Genomic DNA, 19,751 nt, shown 5'->3' with positions numbered 1-19,751 from the left:
TCCCTATTACCACTGTTTGTGAAATGATGAGCCTCTTAGAGAGATTTCTTTTCTTTTCTTTTTTTCAGAAGGAGAATTGATTTTTGTGAGCAGAGAGGGTCGTCACTGAGAGAGAGCGGTAATGAGTTCCAGAGTATCTAACCTTCCTCTGAACCTCAGAAATAAATATTCCTATAGAGAAATTTATAGTGGCCAGAGAGAAGATTCCTTTGGGGGGAACCAGTAACTATCCTGCAGGACTTTCTTATGAATGCAGAAGAAAACAATGCTTTATAAGCTACAAAATTCCCTGTGTCAAGAGGAGAAATACTGTCATGCCTGCTAGTCATGATATATACCAGTGCCACATAAGCTGCCAGTCAAAATGGCCCTATGAGTATTACTTGTGTCCCCTAATTAAAAACTGAGAAAATACATATAAAGGGAAGAATGAATGCTAACAAGCTGAAGTCAAATCAGGATTCAAGTCGAATCTATGTAAATCCAAACTCTCTAGTAGTCCTCCTCCATCTTGTGCAGAGCTCCATGTTCACTATGGAGATAATCAAAATATCATCAAAAGCATGGCTTATTGTACTTTTAAAAATGTCCAGCAGTCTTCAAAGATTCCAGCAAGTGGAAAGTCTACGGTGTTGAAATACTACAAGGATCTCTTTCAGAATAATATGCCACACCAATAATTTTGCTATCATGCTTTGGTTTTAAGAATCCAATTCAATATAATCAAGTTCTAACGTCTCTGATTATTCCTATTTGCTTTTGCCTAGAGGCCTGGAAAGAGTACAGGCTTTGCAAATAGAAACAGAGGACGCATGATGCTATTGGAATGTTCTACCTTCCTGTTTTCAAAGTGAGAGGCCACGCTGCTTTGAAAAGTATTCCACAGAGAGAACAAAGGATGCTTCTTCTATTAGATCACTTAAAACCTTTGTGCACCCACGTTATTTGTACAAACTCTGTAAATACTAATATGTTCAGCAACTAAAACCCCAATGGAAGCAAGTATCTCTAAGGATGCACTTATCATGTTATAATAGATGCTTCAAAGGTGGAGAGATAGAAACTCGAGTTGAGTTTAGCTCCACACCTTTGCAAATGACTTTTGTGCTGAGTGTGCTCACAGTCAGAGAGTAGACACAGAGGATTGGGGAGTACTTATATTCGCTTGGAGACCAGGAGAAAAAGAAGCAACAGCCTATCATTAATTTTAGTTAGAAAAGGAGAATATACTTATCCTTGAAAGACCATGGGATATTTCTGAAAGAGAAATTTAGGATGCAGACCCTGTAAATCAGCCTGCACCCCACAATTAGTGTAGAGTGAGATTATCAGGAAGAACGGGAAAGATTCCTGTAACTGCCCTTCAGGTTAGTGCAAGAGAAATGAAAGGAGGTCCATGCAGAAGTCACTACACTGGTCACAAGTGTAAATACCCATGGAGGGTATTAAGAAGGAATGCCCTCATAGTGCATAGAAAGAATGATGGGAATGATGAAGTTAAATGAAGAAAGGGGGTAATGGTTGCCCAAAGTTGTCCAGGCATTGTAGAGCATATCTCTGCTTCCACCACTTTGAAGGCTATGGAGTGGGATCGAGAGTTTGAGGCAGACCTTAGCCATAGAGTGAGACTGGTCAACCTCACAAAAACAGAAAAGACCAGGTGACTCAAAGTCGTAGTCCTATGTAAGCAGCATCTCTTGTTCACGGAATATCTGTGAATCAAGCATGAGTGGAGCTATCCCAGGAATGCTCAGCTCAACCCAAAAATCACTAACACAGAAATCTAAACTGTTCGAGCATGCACAGCAACAAGAGTAGGAAAGAAGAGAGAATCCCACGCCCCAGATCTACCTGCTGGTGCAGAGAAGCCAAATGCCCAGCCGTTTCCAGAAAGATTAACACCAGGCAGTTATGATTTGTTTTCATTGGACTTGATCATTTCTAATTATAAGATCATGTAACAAATGCTTACATTCCATCTAGTGGAGAGTCCTAAATAAGAAACATGAAATCATTTACAGAGAGCTAAAATGAGCTGATAGTTCTAAGGAGTCGTGGAGTTGGGTGGCTTCAAAGATGCTCTACAAAATTTTCCCACACCTGAGTACTGAACTCTGTCAGAAAAACCCAGAAATGAGCTTTTCTGCACTGACCTAGGTCAAAAACAATCTGCAGTAGCCTCGTGACTCATAACAGCTAATTGGGTATGGTGACAAACCTGTGCAGAAATAACAGAAACTGCAGTCTCCTGCCTTAAGGGAGGGGGAGGATTAGTAAACATACCACTTAATTCCAACAGTATTAAAAGTATTTACACACAAACATAATGAACACATAACTGCAGGATCTTAATTTTAATTCTGGAACAAAAAATTACAACTTTTACATGTGCAGAAATGCATTGCATAGACAGAAAGTCAGAAAGAGGAAAGTGTAGTCAAAACTCCAATTCAAAGGGTTGATAGAAGACTTGAAAGCTTATGTTTGCTTATTTTCAAGCAATCAACATGGAACAAGTCGTTTCCAGCCCATCTCTGAGTCATTTTTTTTTTCACTCAATAAAAGCTTACAACCCAAGCAATTACATAGACTGAGAAAGGGGGCAAAGCTGACTATTTATAACACAGTCAATTCTCCATTATTCCAGAATCTCTCAAGCTATACACTTTATGTTGTTATCGGCCCTATGGTCACTCCATTGCCCATTATCACCTCCGCAGGGAAAAGAGGTGAATCTCAAATCAATCCATTTAACTATTTATTAGCAGTGCTGGTGAGTGGACAAGGGGAAAATAATGGAGAGACTTCTGTACAATTTGCATAACCCTCCGCCTTTAGCTTCTATCTGCAGACTCAGATTCCTGTCACAAATGTTACTAAAAGTTGCCATGCTTGATTTAAAGTGAGTGACAGTTTACATATTCCCATTTCACTGAATTATACTGATCAATTCAAGAATCATTTTCTTCCATCAAAACAATGGCAAGAAAAACATCACAATGTCTTAGGCAGTTCCATTTCACTAACAAAACTATTAGACACTATCAAGTGCCGGGCAGTGGTGGCGCACACCTTTAATTCCAGAACTTGGGAGGCAGAGGCAGGCGGATTTCTGAGTTCAAGGCCAGCCTGACCTACAGAGTGAGTTCCAGGACAGCCAGGGCTATACAGAGAAACCACATCTTGAAAGACAAAAATCAAATCAACAACAACAACAAAAAAGCAAAACAACAACAACAAAGACAAAACAAACCACTATAATGTAAGAGAAGAAACTAAGCAAGCCTATCGGTTGTACTATGTGCAAGTTAGAGCCTTTACAATAGTCACCATAATATTGCATTTTCCTCAGGCTTTGTAAAGAATTTAATATAGTATCATACATGAATTGAGTAAGCAGCATTCTGAAAGAATAACTATATGATTGATAAAATGATTATTAACCTTTATTGGTAGCGTTATTACTATTGATCCTCTGGGTGAGAAGGGAGCCTCTCTAATACTCTGTGAAATTTACAACTGGGGAGAGAACCATTGCTTCATAGAAACTGACAGAGTAGCACTAAAAATCTGATTTGGCATTGGTCTATGGTGTGAAAGGCCTTGCTCTTGTGAAAAAACTTTTTAGGGTTTGGAAGAATGGACAACATATATATGTAACAGTAAAGAAACCTTAAAAGGTACGTATCTTAAGAGTCTTTTTCCCATTCTTTTTTACCTCTGTTTTCTGTTTTTTTTTTCTCTCTTTCTGAAAAATAGGTGCAATCACAGACACTACTTGCCAGCAAGTCATGAGCTTCCACCAATTTATTACCCACCATGAAGTCAGAAAAGCACAATTAGATTTGTATTCTGGTCAACAAGAAGAGACCTGTGGCTCACCTTCTGTAGCTGCCATGGCTCACTGTTAAATACAGTGATGCCATACATGTTCTAACTTATCATAACCTTCATATACCCTTTGCTGCACTCAACATGCAAATCAGTAAACTTGGCAGACCCCGCGTATTTGAAGCAAAGTGATTTCTAGTCTTCTTTTGCACTCTCTGGAGAGCCCCTGCCTCTGAAAGAACACTGTCAAGAAAGAATATGCCAAAGATAAAATAAATAAAATAAAATCAAAGAGCAAGGAATACAAAAAAGAGAGCAAGTGCACAAACTCTCTCACATACTCTTTGCTTTGTTCTATTTAAATCTGTCAAGACCGATACATAAAGGTGATTCGGAGAGTATTCTTTTAATTCTATGTGAAAATACACGGCTACATGAGCATATATTTAAGAAACAGTTTCATTTGGCACCAGGAAAGACATATCATGAAACAAATTTATTTTTTTTAACATATCTATGCTATTTGGCATCTGAATTACCTCATGTGTGGGTTGGAGAGCTTGTTACTGATCAGGGTTTGGCTAACCAGCAGTTGTTTACCAGTAAAACCTGTTTGGAGAAAGTCAAAAGGTGGAGGCTTATATTTCTTTCCATTAGTCAGCCAGTGTATGGGAATGAAATGTGCTTCTGAAGACAGTCTTTCTCTACTACCGTATAAAGATCTTGTCTTTCCTGATAGGCTTATGCAGTTACACAAGAACTCATTTAGTTACATGTATGCAGATTTTGCTGCACCAGGCATATTTATTAGCACCAGGAAAAAAGAATTACTAAGGCAAAGCTCTGGAGTACAGTGAGAGATATAGACATATGTACAAATACATTATACTATAACATGCACCAATAGCCGATGAAGTTTTAAATGATACTTGGAGAAATCCAAAGAAAGATAGGATTTATCCTGACCAGAAGGAAAGTTTACATCCCAATGAATCTTACTGGAAAATTTCTAAAGGAAAGACAATTAGTTAATGTTCTGTCTAACTGATAAGCTCTATGGGAATGGTTGAGTTTTATAAGTTATTTAAGTACATGGAAAGGTTCTTTGAAAACTTTGAGATCTGGATAATCATGAATCTTGAAGGATAGACTAATATATTTGGATGGGCTTTGTCCTGGACAGAGAGTCTAAGAAACAGATGAAGTGAATGAAGAGTATGATTCAACTAGATCTTTTGACCTGTTTGATGTTTTAGTACATTAATTCTGGGAATAGTCAAGACAGTATGAGAGTTTGAGGGGAGAGTGATGGTGGAGAGACAGCCTAGGGTGAGACAGCACAGGGCACTGACGTTTCTAAGAGTGAAGCAAATCCTTGATATCTGAAGAATAGAAAGTAAAAGGTACATGAAGCAGTAGTAGTGGCAATATTCTCCCCCACACACACTGTCACCGAAATTCTCAGATAGAGGATTACATACCTACTAAATATCAAGGTCAGAGAAAAGAAGGTGCAACTTTTGATTGCAGTCAAGAAGTTCTTATGATCCCAGAATGCTATTTTCTACAAAAACTTACATAGGCAAAATCTCCAATGTGAGGGTCTAAAAACTTGCATTTCTATCCAGTCTCTTCTGTTAGTGTTACTGAGGGTTAAACTGTCACCACCATTTTGTGAGCAAGGATGGAGTATTACTTCAACATTTATCCCAAATGTCCTTACATAAACTAAGCATGGTGTGTGGCACATGGTAGTATTCAGTCTTTGACCAGACCTCAGTTACAAGCTTCTGACTCTAACGGATGTCTGTCTGGCATTGCTTGGAGCCTGAGATTATTACACTGAAGTTTTATATTCCACTGCTGTCAGCACTACTGGACTTTTTCCTTACCTATTTTTAAAAAAAACATTTTCCAAAGAATTTTAATCTCTCTTATATTTTCAAAAGTAGCAAAACAAGGTCTTATTGTTTTATGTTGGGTTGAATGTTAACTCAGAAGCTACTTAAAAACATGGTAACAGCTTAGGAAGTGTACTCTGGAGCCTGCTGCCCCATGATCCAATTTAATTAATTACATGTATTTATGTTACATTATATATTATGTGATCTTAAAAGGAAAAGCTACTGTGTTTCCCTACCTGGTGGCCTGGGGCTGCCTAATATCCTGCTAAATCAAGACATTCATAGAACTAAAATTATGAAACACAAGAAAATCTCAGTAATACACATTACACTTTCTGCAATTTGTATATATATAAATTTGTGTATATATAAATTTTTCTGCATATAATGATTAATTAAAATAGATTTTCAACAGTATCTTAGGACTTTACTTGCTAAGAAGCCTGTTATGGAAGCTGTGAACAAAACCCTCTTTTTAAATAATTTAAAAATGTTTTTGAAGGGAATGTCTCCCCACTGAACTGATAGCCCAATGACACCATCCCGTATCCAAAATGGAAAAATGCTTCTAGCCTGATTTCTGTTGCTTTGATAAATAGCATGACCCAAAACAACTTTGGGAAGAACAGGGTTCACTTCAGCTTCTTCTTCCAGAGCACTTTCTAACATTGAGAGAAGTCACAAACCTTGGGGAAAATGTTGTTTGCTGGGTCACACACTGGCTCAAGTTCAGCTGTCTTCACTACACAATCCTAACCTGCTTGCCTAAAGATAGTAAAGTCCATTGTGGGATGGTCCCTCCCACATAGATTATCAATTTATCAAGACAATCTCTCACAGACATGGCCACAGGACAATCTAAATGAGCTGATACTTTGAGTTGACATTCCCTCTTCCCTAGTTTGCGTTGACTTGACAATAAAAGCTCACTGTCACCCTTCAGGTGCAATAATTGCATAAGGACATTAAACCATATTCAGAAATATAACAATAACTTAAGTTTTAATTTTCTACAATAAAGTATTTTCAAGACTCTGACAGAAGTCATGGGCGAAGTTTGTTGGGCAAAGAAGTGCTTAAAATTCATCTTGCTAAAAATCGCTGTACCTTGGCAAAGGCATAATCAACATGTTCTTGGAGTACTAGCATGGAACCTGGATTTCTTGTAAAAATTGCCCAATGGTGCACAGATATACTTTCATGGGTGACAACCCATCAGACAAAACTGTCAATAATCAAAGAGTTATGCTTTCAAAGAACTAGTTGGCATAACTGACATCCTAGAAATTCTTCATTCTGTCCTCTCCTTTCTCCCAGCAATGCCTCAAATCACCTTGTTACACTTACAAGCTATAGGCTCCTTTTGTCTCTATAGAACATTTTATGTCTTTTCTTGTCCTTTATAGGTTCCAGAGCATGCATTTTTTACAAAAGGACTTTGTGGTAGAGGCTATATCTGGTCCAAGAATTGGGAAATATCATAGGGATTCCAAGGAAGTTGTCAAAATAATTATAGAGGGTGAGTGTGTTGTTTTGAAGTTATTAGGATGTACAGTCAGGTTTTTTTTTTTTTTGCCCAGTTAAACATTTTATATAGCTAACTTAATTTTCACAGAAACAGCTTGTGAATCTAACATATTTTTCACATTCTTTGCTATTCTTCCCTTATACCTCCCCATCCCTTTCCTTCCTTTCCCTGTTCTTCCTATGCTAGAAGTGGACAGCAGAGCCTTATATATGCTAGGCAGTTTCCCTGACACAGATATGCCTAGCACTCCCACTTTCTGCTTAAAGAAGACAAAGACTTATAAACACTTTAAAATTTTGTACATTTCACACAATTAACAAGTAGAAGAGTCAAGATTAGGACTTAAGGGTATCATTATCTGAATGCAGATTTCCTTTCACTGAATATTTGTGGCTCACTCATTGAAGTTGACAGCACTGTCTTCAATCATGCATAAACCGATGATGTAATCAGGTTCTGCATCCCTCTCTCCTGCTACCAGTGTGGAGTCTCACCACAGGACTCCTTCCCTACAGACCTCTGGACCTTCAGTAACTGTGTTCTGTTCATTCATCCCTGCATTGAATGCCTGGTTCATGGCAAGATCTAAAGGTCATCTTCTGAATGAATGGATAAACTTTCTTCAGCATCTGTAGGACACCTTCTGTGTCTAAAGCATCATAATCGACTTCACAAGGGACAGACATTCTGAAGGCATGTGGTACATTTGTCACATAAGGTTTCCTTCCAGCCTATATGGGAAAGAAAATCTCCAGTTAAAGAACTGCAGGTAACTAAGGAAGGCTGAGAATGGGAGAAACAGTCTTCTCCAGGGAAGAGCACACCAATTGGCTGTGTGATACCAAATGATGACTTCTGAGGATGTTCATGTGAGTGGCATTGTCCAGATTGAGCCCATTATGTTGGACAATACATGTGTATAAACATAAATATTTAGATAGACACATATGTATGTAGCGTTAGTTACAAGAGAGGCCTGAATTTGAAAAGGAGCAAGGTGGGGTGTATTGGGTGGGGGCAGGCCATGCTCAGAGGGAAGAAAAGGTGGGGAAAAGAATAATTATATTGTACACCCAAACTAGGAAAGAAAAATTGGGGTGAAAGTACTGTTGAGACCTCATTATTTTATTATCTCAAGGAGTTGACAGCTAAATTAACAATAGCTTCTTTTAGCATAAACAGTACTTCCTCTCCAGTCTTCAAGATCTAAGATATAGTTTTACACTACAAGGGTCCACACCGGTATGCTAACTTCCCCACACTGATACATATAAGCTCTTCTCATTTGATCGTTTAAACTTTCAGCAGTAGAAAACATCTTCCTTCTTAAGATCTTATTATTACTATATTTAACAAGGTCAAACCCAAAAGTAATTTCATTCATTTTGCCAAACTATGAACGCAATTTTCCATCTTATAATATATATCTATGGGCATGGACTTTACAAGATACTGTAAAAGTACCAAACATAAGGACGACTTAGGACTAGTGGTGTCTTTAACTTCATAACTTGGAAAGCAGAGGCAGGCAGATTTCTGTGAGTTCATGACCACTCTGGTCTAGAGTGTCAGTTGTAGAATCACTAATGCTACACAGTGAGAGCCCATTTTAGTAATCTCAATCAGTATAAATAAATAATAACAAACATATAAATAAAACAGAAAGTAACACTAACTTTCAGAACCTGGAAAGATAACAATTAGGAATGGAAATGAATTTGGAATCATTGGGTGAAATATTCATTATAACCAAAAATCATGATGTCAAGATAATTTTGCACACTTCACAAATGTGTATGCTTGTGAAACGTTATATAAAGAAATACAACTGAATAAAATTTACAGAAATAAGCCATAAAGAACTGTATTACCAGGTGTTCAACTGCATCACTAATGACATAAAATTTGTAATATGTTTCCATCATACCAAATCCAATCTTTTTATTCATTGATAAGGAATGAGTATTTTTTTCTTTTTACCAAAGAACTTAAACAATAGTTTTATTTTATAAGACAAACTTTTGAAAATGCATCATTCTTCTTTTTAATTAATGCTGTTATTTTCATAATAGGTAACTTTCATACTTAAAGTTAAAATCTGATCAAAAACAGAAGTGCTTTTATTTCAAGAAATTTTCTTTCAAGTTATGTTCCAATAAATATCCTTAACAGAATCCATTCATGATCAATTCAATCAAACAAGGAAAGTCTAGTACTGGAACTCATCTCTCCCTAATTACCTTTCAAGCTTGGAAATAAGTGCATCAAAATAAAGAAAGTTCATCAAAAGAATAACCAATCACTAAGTGAGCTAGAAAAAATGATGTATGAGTCCAAAAAACACATCATAAGTTAGGTGAATACACACACACACACACACACACACACACACACACACACACACACACACACACATGAACCAAGGCTTCTGAAGGACAAAGGAATCTTTTGCGCATCCTGTTAATTAGAAAAAAAACCAGCCTATCCTAGCACAAGACAGTCATGCAATGATAAATGTTATCAACCTAAATAATGCCTCTTTATGAGAATATAACTCTGTATTGTTATCAAGGCATTCCACACGCATTAATCTTATTAGACCTTTCACCAACTCTTTCGAACTCTGCAAAGAGGAAATTAAGTCTCCAGTAGATTAAACAATTCCTACAAGGTCAAATATAGGAAGAAATATACAGATATAAAAATGCATATTGTAATTTTTCCACCAAAAAATGACATTTCTCATACTCTATCGTGGTTGATGGGTCAAATACTTATGCTGCAAAATTATTCAGATGAGGAAAAACTCATAATCTTGTATAATAGCAGAAAAGTATGAAAATGCTGTTATTTTAAATGTAAATATGTCAAAGGCTGCCATGAAGTTTTTGTATTTTAATGAATATAGCCAACTCAGATAATTTTTCTTGGATCTGTAAAAGAATTAAAATTTTTACCTGTACTTGGAGAATTTTGCATCTGCTTGATTAAAATTTGAAATGAATGTTAATTATTAACTCTGTGTAAAGCAAGGTAACTCTCAGCTTCATGATGTCACTTATTCAGAAACTGCTCCGTAAGGGGAGGAAAAAAAAAAAAGAGAGAGAGAATTGTACGATAGGGTCTTTAATGGCAATTTTTATCTAAGCTATTCACCTCAGTTCCCCTTTGTCTTACATAGAATTGAGTATTAGAACCCCATCAAAATGCCTTCATCTACGCATCTGTATCCAAGCTTGGGGTCAAACTGAGAGAGGAAACTATCTCAAACTTAGTATTGACACGAGAGTCTCATGAAAGTAATGCCCACAACCAGCTGGGTCTAAGAGTGACAGCAACATGTGAACCTATTTCAGGACTAACACGTATCTGATGTTTTCCACTTGGCCACGTGACCTGGGTGAACTCCAGAGAGCAGATTCACGAAACTTCATAGAAGCCACTATTGTTTTACTCCACACACAAGGGCGGTCATTGCTCTCCGTGAACTTCGGGACCTGCTAATTTTCAGTGGTCTTAACTTCAAAATTCTTCAGGTTCTCCAAAAGTTCACAGGAGGGATCCTTTAATCTGTATGAAAACTGGGATAAAAAATAACTGAAATATAACAGTACAGTCGAAATGAACAAAAAAGCACCTATGAACTTAGTTCAACGGAAGGCTTCTTCCAAGTTTCTTGAACATTGCTCCAAAATCAGCAAGAGAAGAAAGTATGAATCATGAAGGGAAGGCAGTGGTTTGTTGCTCCTGAGATTTATCTTGGGAATGCTTCCAAAAATGGCTGAAGTCCTTAACCGATAAGCTTCCAGGTTAAAAAAAAAAAAAAAAAAGAAAAGAAAAGAAAAAAAAAAAAGGCATATGTCCTTATTAAACATCAGGAGAGTACCTGACCAGTATTTGGGAATTGTGAATGAGGGCTTAGGACTTCCTCAGTTACACAGGGAAGCTTTTCTTTTACCTTCTTCCATCGCAGTTTGAAAACAAGGATGCTGCTTTGTTTAAGGGACCCAAGTCACACAAGGCACTGCACACTTCTGCAGAAACACATCCCCCATTAGATTAAGTTAAAGGTGGTATTTGAAAAATAAATAAATAACGGAGTTCCAATTCACTGCAAATGGTACAGGAGGCCAGTAAAGAGGAAGCCTGTGAGAGAAGGGCTCCTTTTAGAAAGATGTTTTACAGGACTTTTTCTGCGTCATTAACTCTCCTGGAATCCTGAACATAACATGATGAATTTCCCTAAAAAAGTAGCTACTGTTTAATTTTGAAGCACTTCAAAGAGCCACAGTCGAAGGAATCAAAGAAAACCAAAAGACCCAGTAGATGTGAAATTCGCCAAAGGGGGTGGGGGGAAGAAACATGTAAGTTCTAACAGATTTTGACCATGTACTCAAAATACCACTGATTAGTTTGCTAATACAGTGTTTTACTGTTCCGTGCGACTGAAATAAGCCTCTGTATTCATCAGAACACAGGATATTTTTATTACAATATTTGTGTCATAGCCCTTAAAAGAGGGAACATACTTAGACCATTGAAAAGAACCTGTGTCTGAAAATCGCCTATGAGGTGTGGATATATGTGTATTTGATAACAGATATTTAATGGGAGTTTGATTTTTTTTATTAGACTGAGTCACAACATCTTGATGATGCTGCTTCTACCCTCAACCTGTAGTTTCATAGAAAAAAATAGATGATTTCATGAAATCAAATAAATTAGGGCTGGAACAATAAGGAAGATACAATAATGGTTAATTTCAATAACAATGACTGGTCTTTAGAGTGTCTTATTTTGTAAAGCCCAAGGGAGAATAAAGACAAACTTCTAAAAACTACACATCTCAAACACAAGTACATCAAAAACACGTGGAAAATGTCAGATAATGGTATCCACCCAAGGTAGAAATGGAATGAATTTTGGCTTCAATTAATATTTCAAATAATCAACTAAAACTCAGATTCCTATTTGAAAAGCCCCCGAAGATAGAGATGGATAAGGAATCAAGTATTTAGAGCCTCCTTAAAAAGGTCATCTGTGTATAAATGACCCTCTCACACTCTACCCCGCCCCTCATCAGCACCTAAGTTCACAGAAGCCAAGCTGAATTTAAAGATCCATGCTCACAGTTACTAAGAAGTCTAGTTACCACATAATATGTTCTGGGCCGTCTCAAGTTTCCCCTATTATGTAAGCACTTAGGGGCAATAAAATTTCACAGACATTCAGAAGCAGTCTCAAGACAACAGTCACCTTGAGTGTACAATTCTTTCAGGCAGTTTACATTGCTTGGATTTAATTTATTTTGATCATATTGTCAATGCTTTATGGAATAACCATTTAGTAGAACTGACTCCATTCACCGATAACATTTATTACTGTTATTAAATATCATTAACCATCCTGAACTCTGTATCAGAAAAAAATGGAATTAGAAAAAAAATATGAAACATTCAGAAAGATCTATGGAGCTGGTAGGTCCCCAGACACACATCATCTGTCTGCAGATCCTGATGAGAAGAAAGAAAAACAATGAGTGTTCACTTCTCACAGATAGAGGTCACTAATGGACTGAATTTGAATCAGTGTGGCAGAAACCACAAAGTTATTAAAGCAATCCAGTGGAAAAAAATGAACTTGAATTAAAATTAAAGATACCAAAGGATGATTAGCCAGAAAGAACACATGACCCAAACAGAAATAATGTTCTTCACCTTCGCTTACTGGAATGTTCTAAAGAGAGAGCAACAGTCTTTGAGCACCAGCACCCTCACTCTTTCCTTGCATGAATTTATTTAGAACCCTAGGCCCTGCTGATCCTAGGAGCAAACATTCTTCCTTAGAAAAGTATAGAACTGAAGGGTCAAACTTGATTAGATGCTCCAGCTGGTCCTCTACAGAATAAGACTTCTGGTTGTGGACATCCTTAAAACCACAACCTCAAACTGGGAAACCGAATCACTGCTTTAGGAAGGTTGGTTTAAATCCTAAGTCAGGCTATCCAGCAGGCCAGAATAAATGTAAAGGACATCAGAGGAGGTTCAAATGAGATCCATCCATTCAAACTCAAATTTGATCACTTCAACTCAAACCCTGCACACAGGAAGAAATGGGGCAGACTCCTCTAAGGACTCCAGAGGAGGCCAGCATGGTATCTTTTGGAACCTAATTTATTTTCCTGAAAACAACCCCAGAGAATTTGCAAAACTGCAGTGAAACCTCCTAAGTGTTAAGATATGGGCTCCTTTACAAAACAAAACAACAACAAAAACAAAATCAAAAACTAGCATTCTTTCTGTGCAAGGTATATAATAGTATTCTATAATAGTATAATAGGTTCTGCTACAGCACAGCTGGTCCAATTCTTTATACAATTCCATGGCCCTACTATCAGACACATAGAATAACAATTGAAATCACATCTTTCAACCTCCTTCTGTTACAGATATTTACAACTTGACATGAGCGTGTGGCACTGCACTGTCAACACTCATTAGTAAAGACCCTTAAAGGGTTATAGCCTATCTTGCTTTGATTATTTCTCAGGCTTCACAAAAAAACAGATGAGGAGAGAAAAGTTGTCCACATTCAACGGCAATAGCACTGCATAAAAATGAGCAACTTTTCTTGATGTGCACATTCCCCAAAGATTAATTCTCCTCTAATATGGTGGCCAGCCCACTACATGCATCTGGTAAATATCCTTGCAGATAAGACACAATCTAGTTCTAACATTTCAGATCCCTACCTAGAATTTTATATTCATTCAGCAACAATCACACAGAGCTGTATAAATGCCAACCCTGCATTCTATTTACCATCCGAATGTTTGGGGGAATATTTCTCGGCAGATTTAATAAGGTCATGCCAGGTAGAACTCGACAGAATGCCACTCTGGTATGGAAGCCATCCTTCATATTAGCTTTGGGCTAGGGGAAGTTAGACATAATAAATTTAGCAATAATCCTGTAAACTAGTGGACATGCTCTAAAGCTCCTGGAACCCCGTGTGATTAAGTAGACTCCCAGCTGAATGGGGGAGCAATGGCTCCCATTTAGAAGAGGTTTTGCACAGCAGACACAGCATGTAAAGAAATTTGATCAGCACTTTGCACTCCTGTAGGAGCATTTACTGGGATTTGCGCCTTGCGCTCGCTTGATTAGTTTACTGTTCGCTTTATAGGAGATTCCCTCTATTAGAACTAATCAGAAGCTCTCTCAGAGAGATGATTTTCATTCAGGGAAAGTACTAAGAGTTTCCAGGAGAATTAATAGTGATCATCATAATAAAGATGAGAGCAGGGCCCCAAGAGATGCTTCAGAACTCTATAGGGCCTTAAGGGGGTGATGGATGGTAGTGCTGAATCTTCTTTGCCCTGGGAGTGAGCAGAAGCTATTTTATTAGCTGAAATGCATAGGGCTGCTGTTCAGCATTTGTGAGCTTCTTCCCTCTGGTACCCTAGCCTCCTTGCACACATGAGGCCATTCTCAGTCCCCCCACATCACTGAGCATGAGGCCAAAAAGAGAGGGGGACTGTCTACAACATCAGTAACCTCAGGCAGCAGTACACACATATCCAGATTCAGATCCCTTCTCCCCCCTGTCCCCACTACCACACACACACACACACACACACACACACACACAGAGAGAGAGAGAGAGAGAGAGAGAGAGAGAGAGAGAGAGAGAGAGAGAGAGCAATTCTAAACCACCCATGGCTAGCACATTTCATTTTGCCCTTCAGTGAAAATGTGAATTTTATAGTTCATGCTTCCATGACACAAGAAGGTTAAAGAAAGTAGGGAAGGCTCCAAGGATGTCAATGCAGGGAAAGATAATTTTCCACTTTGCTTTCAATATGCATACACCTCTCCAAATCTGAGATCCAGGAAGAGCTCAGAGAAGCGGGCAAGGTAGAGTGAGCTTCCTTTCTGTTTATACGAAATAGAACTGAAGGGGGGGGGGAGGATGGAGGTGACTGAAATCCATTAAGCTCCTCTCTGGATTCAAGCGCAGTTAAAAGTCCTTGGCTACACATTCCAAATTTACAAACTATACAAAATCAGACACCAGCTGGGGCCCACGGTTCTCCTGAACTCCTGGGGGAGAAGGGGGTCGACTCTCGCACAGCTGCCTATCTGGCAAGAAGAAACACCAAGACAACCCCCATCACCCCCTCCCTGGCCGCCGCCACACACTCACACTCCCAAACCCAGCTAACAGGACGGTCGAACTGCCTGCGCTGGATACCCATCCCCGGGACCTTGAACTTGGCCTCCGTCTTACTTTGAGTCAAACGTAGGTAAAACTCTGCTCTCCAAGGAAAGAAAGCCCAGAGTGGGAGGCAAGGTTAAGGGTGCGCATTTACCTGCTAAGGATTTTCAGGTCTCCTTCCAGCCCCGCTGGTAATTCCTCTCAGCACAGCGCCCTCCTCCCCAAGATCCAAACTTTTGCTAGGTCCTCCAGGTGGCGGCGGCGGCCGCTGGAACCGAGCTCGGTCTCCCGCTGCGTCGGAGCCCCGGGAGGCAAAGGCTGGAGCTTCAGAGCGGTGCGCGCCCCGCGGCAGCCTGCCGGCGCCCCAGCACCCTGCTCGCCTCGCTTGCTGTCGCCTACGTCCCCTACGGAGCCGCGGCATCGTCTTCCCCCGTCCTCCGACACCTCCGCCTCCAGGGGTCGGGCATGCCACTTTCTCTAGGCTCGGTCTGCCGCCGCAGCTCCGGTCTTTCTTCCTCAGTCTCACCCTCTCCGCCTGGCACCCCGAAAAAGTAGGGCGATCTAGGTGGGCGGTGGAGAGCGTCCGAGCGAGTCCGGGACTGCTGAGAGACCCAGGGCTACGCCGGTTGGTTTGGGGAACCCGGCCGGAGCTCGGTCGCAGAGAGTGCGCGGACCTCGCGCAGCGGGGCGTGCAGTTCGGGCTGCGCGGGGGCGGGCGCGGGGCTGGCTCCAAGTGCAGCGTCTGCGGGGCGCGGGGCTGGAGGCTGCTCCAGCCACACTGCAGCCTTGAGCAGACCGGGTCAGCTAATGTAGGCTGGGAGCGAGGTCTCCACCCCCACCCCCACCTGACGCCCCCCTCCCTCTCGGGAGATGTTTACTGTAATGAATTCGCGGGGTCGGCTTGGCTGCTCGGGCGCCCCTCCTCTCCCTCGGTCCCTCGTGCTCTAGCGCGCTCCCCTCTTGGAGCCCTCTTTCTCTGATTCCCTCTTCCCCTCCCACCCTTGCGGAGTCCCTCCCACTTCTCTGGTTTAAAGAATGCTTGGGAGGAGCCGCAGCAACTCTAAGCTTTCCAAGAGAAGTCAGATGGGGCTTTTAACCCTGTCCTCCCTGGAGAGAGTTAAGTGCACCCCGCTTTGCCAGGGATGCCAACTTAACCCAGTGCTGCTCCTCTCCCTATCTCTAAGCTTCCTCGGGCGTCCTCCCTACCCAACCGGAGCTTCTCTGAAAGGTGAAAATTCCTTTCTCTAGTCCTCTGGATGTATGTCTACACCAGAGGAGCTATTACTTAGACTCAGAAATGATCGAAACATAACATTAGAGGGTAAAAATATAGCAAGTCTCTCAAACCAAAATGGCGTTATTTCACTCGCCGGCAACATTGGGGATGTGCTGCACCCCCAGTCCATCAAAGCTCTACTCAGCGAGCTTTCTTCCATAAACTTTAACTGGAGAAATTAGAGTTTGGCATCATATTTAGACACATCCACTTTCCCCCAACACCCCAGCTGCTCCTGGGAAGAGGGATCTTCAGTAGATGAGTTCTCTCCATAAATTACAATAGACAACTGACAACATCTGCTTCAAAGACTAAAGGCTCTACAGTTAGGATGTCCGATTGATACAGCTTTCTCACTTGCGATTGATTCTCTTTGCAAAGGTTAAAGGGTAATCTAAGAAATGGGAGACATGACTATTTGATTCACCCTCCACCCTCTTTTGGCAAGGGGATGGTGGCCTGGTTTGCTCCTCCATTCATTGCTGTCCCGGTGTCTCCAGCAAGTTGTGGTCCTGTTTTAACTAGTCTGGAGACCGGCAGAATACTAACATAAGGGGGAGAACAAGCCATCGCCCAGCGTTAGGCTGTGGAGGCGCACTGTAGGTAGGGCCCCCGGGAAAAGGGATTTACAACTTGAAAGCTGGCCTGGACCAACTCCCTAGGGATCTCCTCAGCTGGGGGGCGGGGGAGGGACGCTGAGGACTTTGGCAGGGGCGTTGGCTGTAACTCGCTGGAGATGGTTTCCGGACGAACCCCAGGCGCGACCGCGCTCCTTGTCCTCAGTTCAAAGTCTGAGTCACTTGGCAGCACTTCCCCAATTGTTTTTATTTCCTTGCAGTGCTGTTGTGTCTGCTACCTTCATGGATTTGAGCTCTTAAACCCTGGTAAGGCGACTTGGAGAAACGCCCGATTTGTCTCCCAAGCCACACAGGGATCCACCCAAACCCGCCCGCCGCTGCGACTCGAGCATTCACTCACATTGGCACACACCACTGGGGTTCAAGAGAGCTTGCCACCCTTCCCCGTGCTTTATATATACAAAGGAGGCTAGAAAACACATAGGCATATCCTCCTCTGTCTTTTCTCCAAACTCAAAGTGTAACCGACAAATAACCAGGAGAGAATGGAGCTCGAATGGAGACTCTAATCTGAGAACAGATAGTGAGAGTCATCTTGGGAGCTTCTGAAGTAAAGTGCCAAGATAAGAGTGGCGATGGTGATAGTCTTCAGGAACAACTGCCCCTGCTCGCTGAAGGCGCCTGGCAGGCCACATGATTTATCCAAATAGCACATGTGGGACCAGCCCTTCCTAGACAGACTTAGCTAGCTGGGCTTCTTAATCATGGAGGAGATTGCAAGAAAAAGAAGAAGCGACTTTACCAGCTCTGAAAACTCCAGGAAGAGCCCTGAACTGTTCCGCTCAGAGCAGGGCTTTTTCCAGGAGGCCAGAGTCTGGTGGAGGCTCTAGGGCAGCCTTCCCCCTTACTACTCTGGGTATCGGCATTCAGCGCCTGAGGGCACAGAAGGACCTATCTCTGCTGCCCAGGCACTAGGCTCAGGGAAAGTGGACTCCCCAGTCTTAGGAGTTCCTGGGGGCTTTTCCATCCCTGACCCACGAGTCTGGAAAGCACAGTTACACTAGCTATGGAACCGCCAGTCCCGGGGGCTTGTAAAAATCACAAGCAATTGGAAAGAAAACGAACTAGTATCCTCAGTTTGGTGGCGAATTGATCCCGGATTTCGAGCATAGGCTAGGTAGGGGCTTGAGACACTGAAGCTTGATAATAACACTTCTTGCATTCAACCCAGATGGGTATGGGAGGTTGCTACTTACCGGACTTAAGAGAAGCTTTCTAAGGAAATGAAAGGCTGTTCTAAGCATAGGGGATTTGGAAAACTCCATTTAGGATCGATGCTTTTGGCAGGTAGCAAATGAGCGATTTTACCCACAACTCAGTTACAAAACTCCCTAGAGGACTTGGAATCGACTTGAATGTAGAAGCCCATCCCACCACCACCACCACAGGGTCCCCAAGTAGTCGGGGTAAATAGAAAGAACCCCATTTCTTTGCGGACAAAAAGACAAAACCTAGAACACCCACCTGGTGACCACCCACCACTTGTTCAAAAGGGAGGGGGGTCAAAATATTATTTCAAAATAATGTGGTGGCCATGAAAAGAAAGCTAGGGCAGTCACTAGAAATTTCACCTGGCACAGCAATCCCTTTACCTGGCAGCCTTGTCTCCTTAGCTCATCCAAATCCGACGGGGTCCGGGAGGTGGAAAGGGAAGAAGCTGGAGCGGCAGTAGAGGGACTCCCCGGGCATGGTATTGTTTTAGGGGTCGCCGCCGAGGTCCCTCCTGCCCATCGTTGAGAACTGCTAGTCTGGTCCTGAGGTTCAGTGAACGCGGTGACCGGTTCTGCGGTGCTGCCTCCACGTTCTGGAAACTCGGGAAGGAGGACCAGATAGGAGCGCACCTGGAAGCAGAGAGAGAGAGAGAGCTCTGCGTGTTTGAGAAGCACCGCACTTGGTGTTATCTCCCCGCGCACATTCCTCGGTGGTGACAATGGATGACGCCAAACTCACAAGCGATGGCGACTGCTTTCAAATGTACAACTAACTGCAAGGTACCCCGCAAGACAGAAAGCTTTGCTCACCTCCCACTCCTTTCCCTCCCATCGAGGAGGGAACTAGCTTAACCCTGTGTTCACCCTACACTACGGATAGAAGCTAGATTGCGCTGAGAAACCGCAGACGCTGGCTCTCCCGGCAAAAGCTTTGTTCACGTGCAGTTCCAGTGGGCGTGTGGCTGTCTAGGGGCACTTGGGTGGCAAGATGCCAGTGGCGCGCGCTTTCCGAGCGAGACTCAGGGATGGGAAGAAACCTAGCGTTTCATCCGGACCAGACCCAGCCCTCACAATCTCTTTTTTTTTCCTCCAGTTACCGGATTTATTGAAGCTGCCAGCAAAGTTGATTTTTATTCCTTTACTTCT

General features: G+C 41.6%; 1 protein-coding gene across 3 annotated transcripts in view; it reads right to left on the bottom strand.

Annotated features, from left to right (window-relative positions):
* The window catches only part of Flrt2 (fibronectin leucine rich transmembrane protein 2), a 93,813-nt gene extending 74,357 nt beyond the window's left edge, over window positions 1-19,456 (bottom strand). Inside the window, exons 1-2 of one of the 3 annotated variants that reach the window (XM_029540607.1) lie at window positions 19,416-19,456; window positions 18,987-19,235 (exon numbers count right to left, since the gene is read on the bottom strand). The gene's annotated coding sequence lies outside the window, so the exon portion shown is untranslated. Of the gene's footprint in view, window positions 1-15,634; window positions 16,292-18,986; window positions 19,388-19,415 lie in introns of those variants that run through there. The other 2 variants (XM_021201700.2, XM_021201701.2) reach the window with 2 other exon arrangements.
* Between the last annotated feature and the right edge of the window lie 295 nt (window positions 19,457-19,751).

The sequence above is a fragment of the Mus pahari genome, chromosome 7, assembly GCF_900095145.1.
Source record: "Mus pahari chromosome 7, PAHARI_EIJ_v1.1, whole genome shotgun sequence".
NCBI lineage: Eukaryota > Metazoa > Chordata > Mammalia > Rodentia > Muridae > Mus > Mus pahari.
This window is presented reverse-complemented; position numbering and strand designations above follow the sequence as displayed.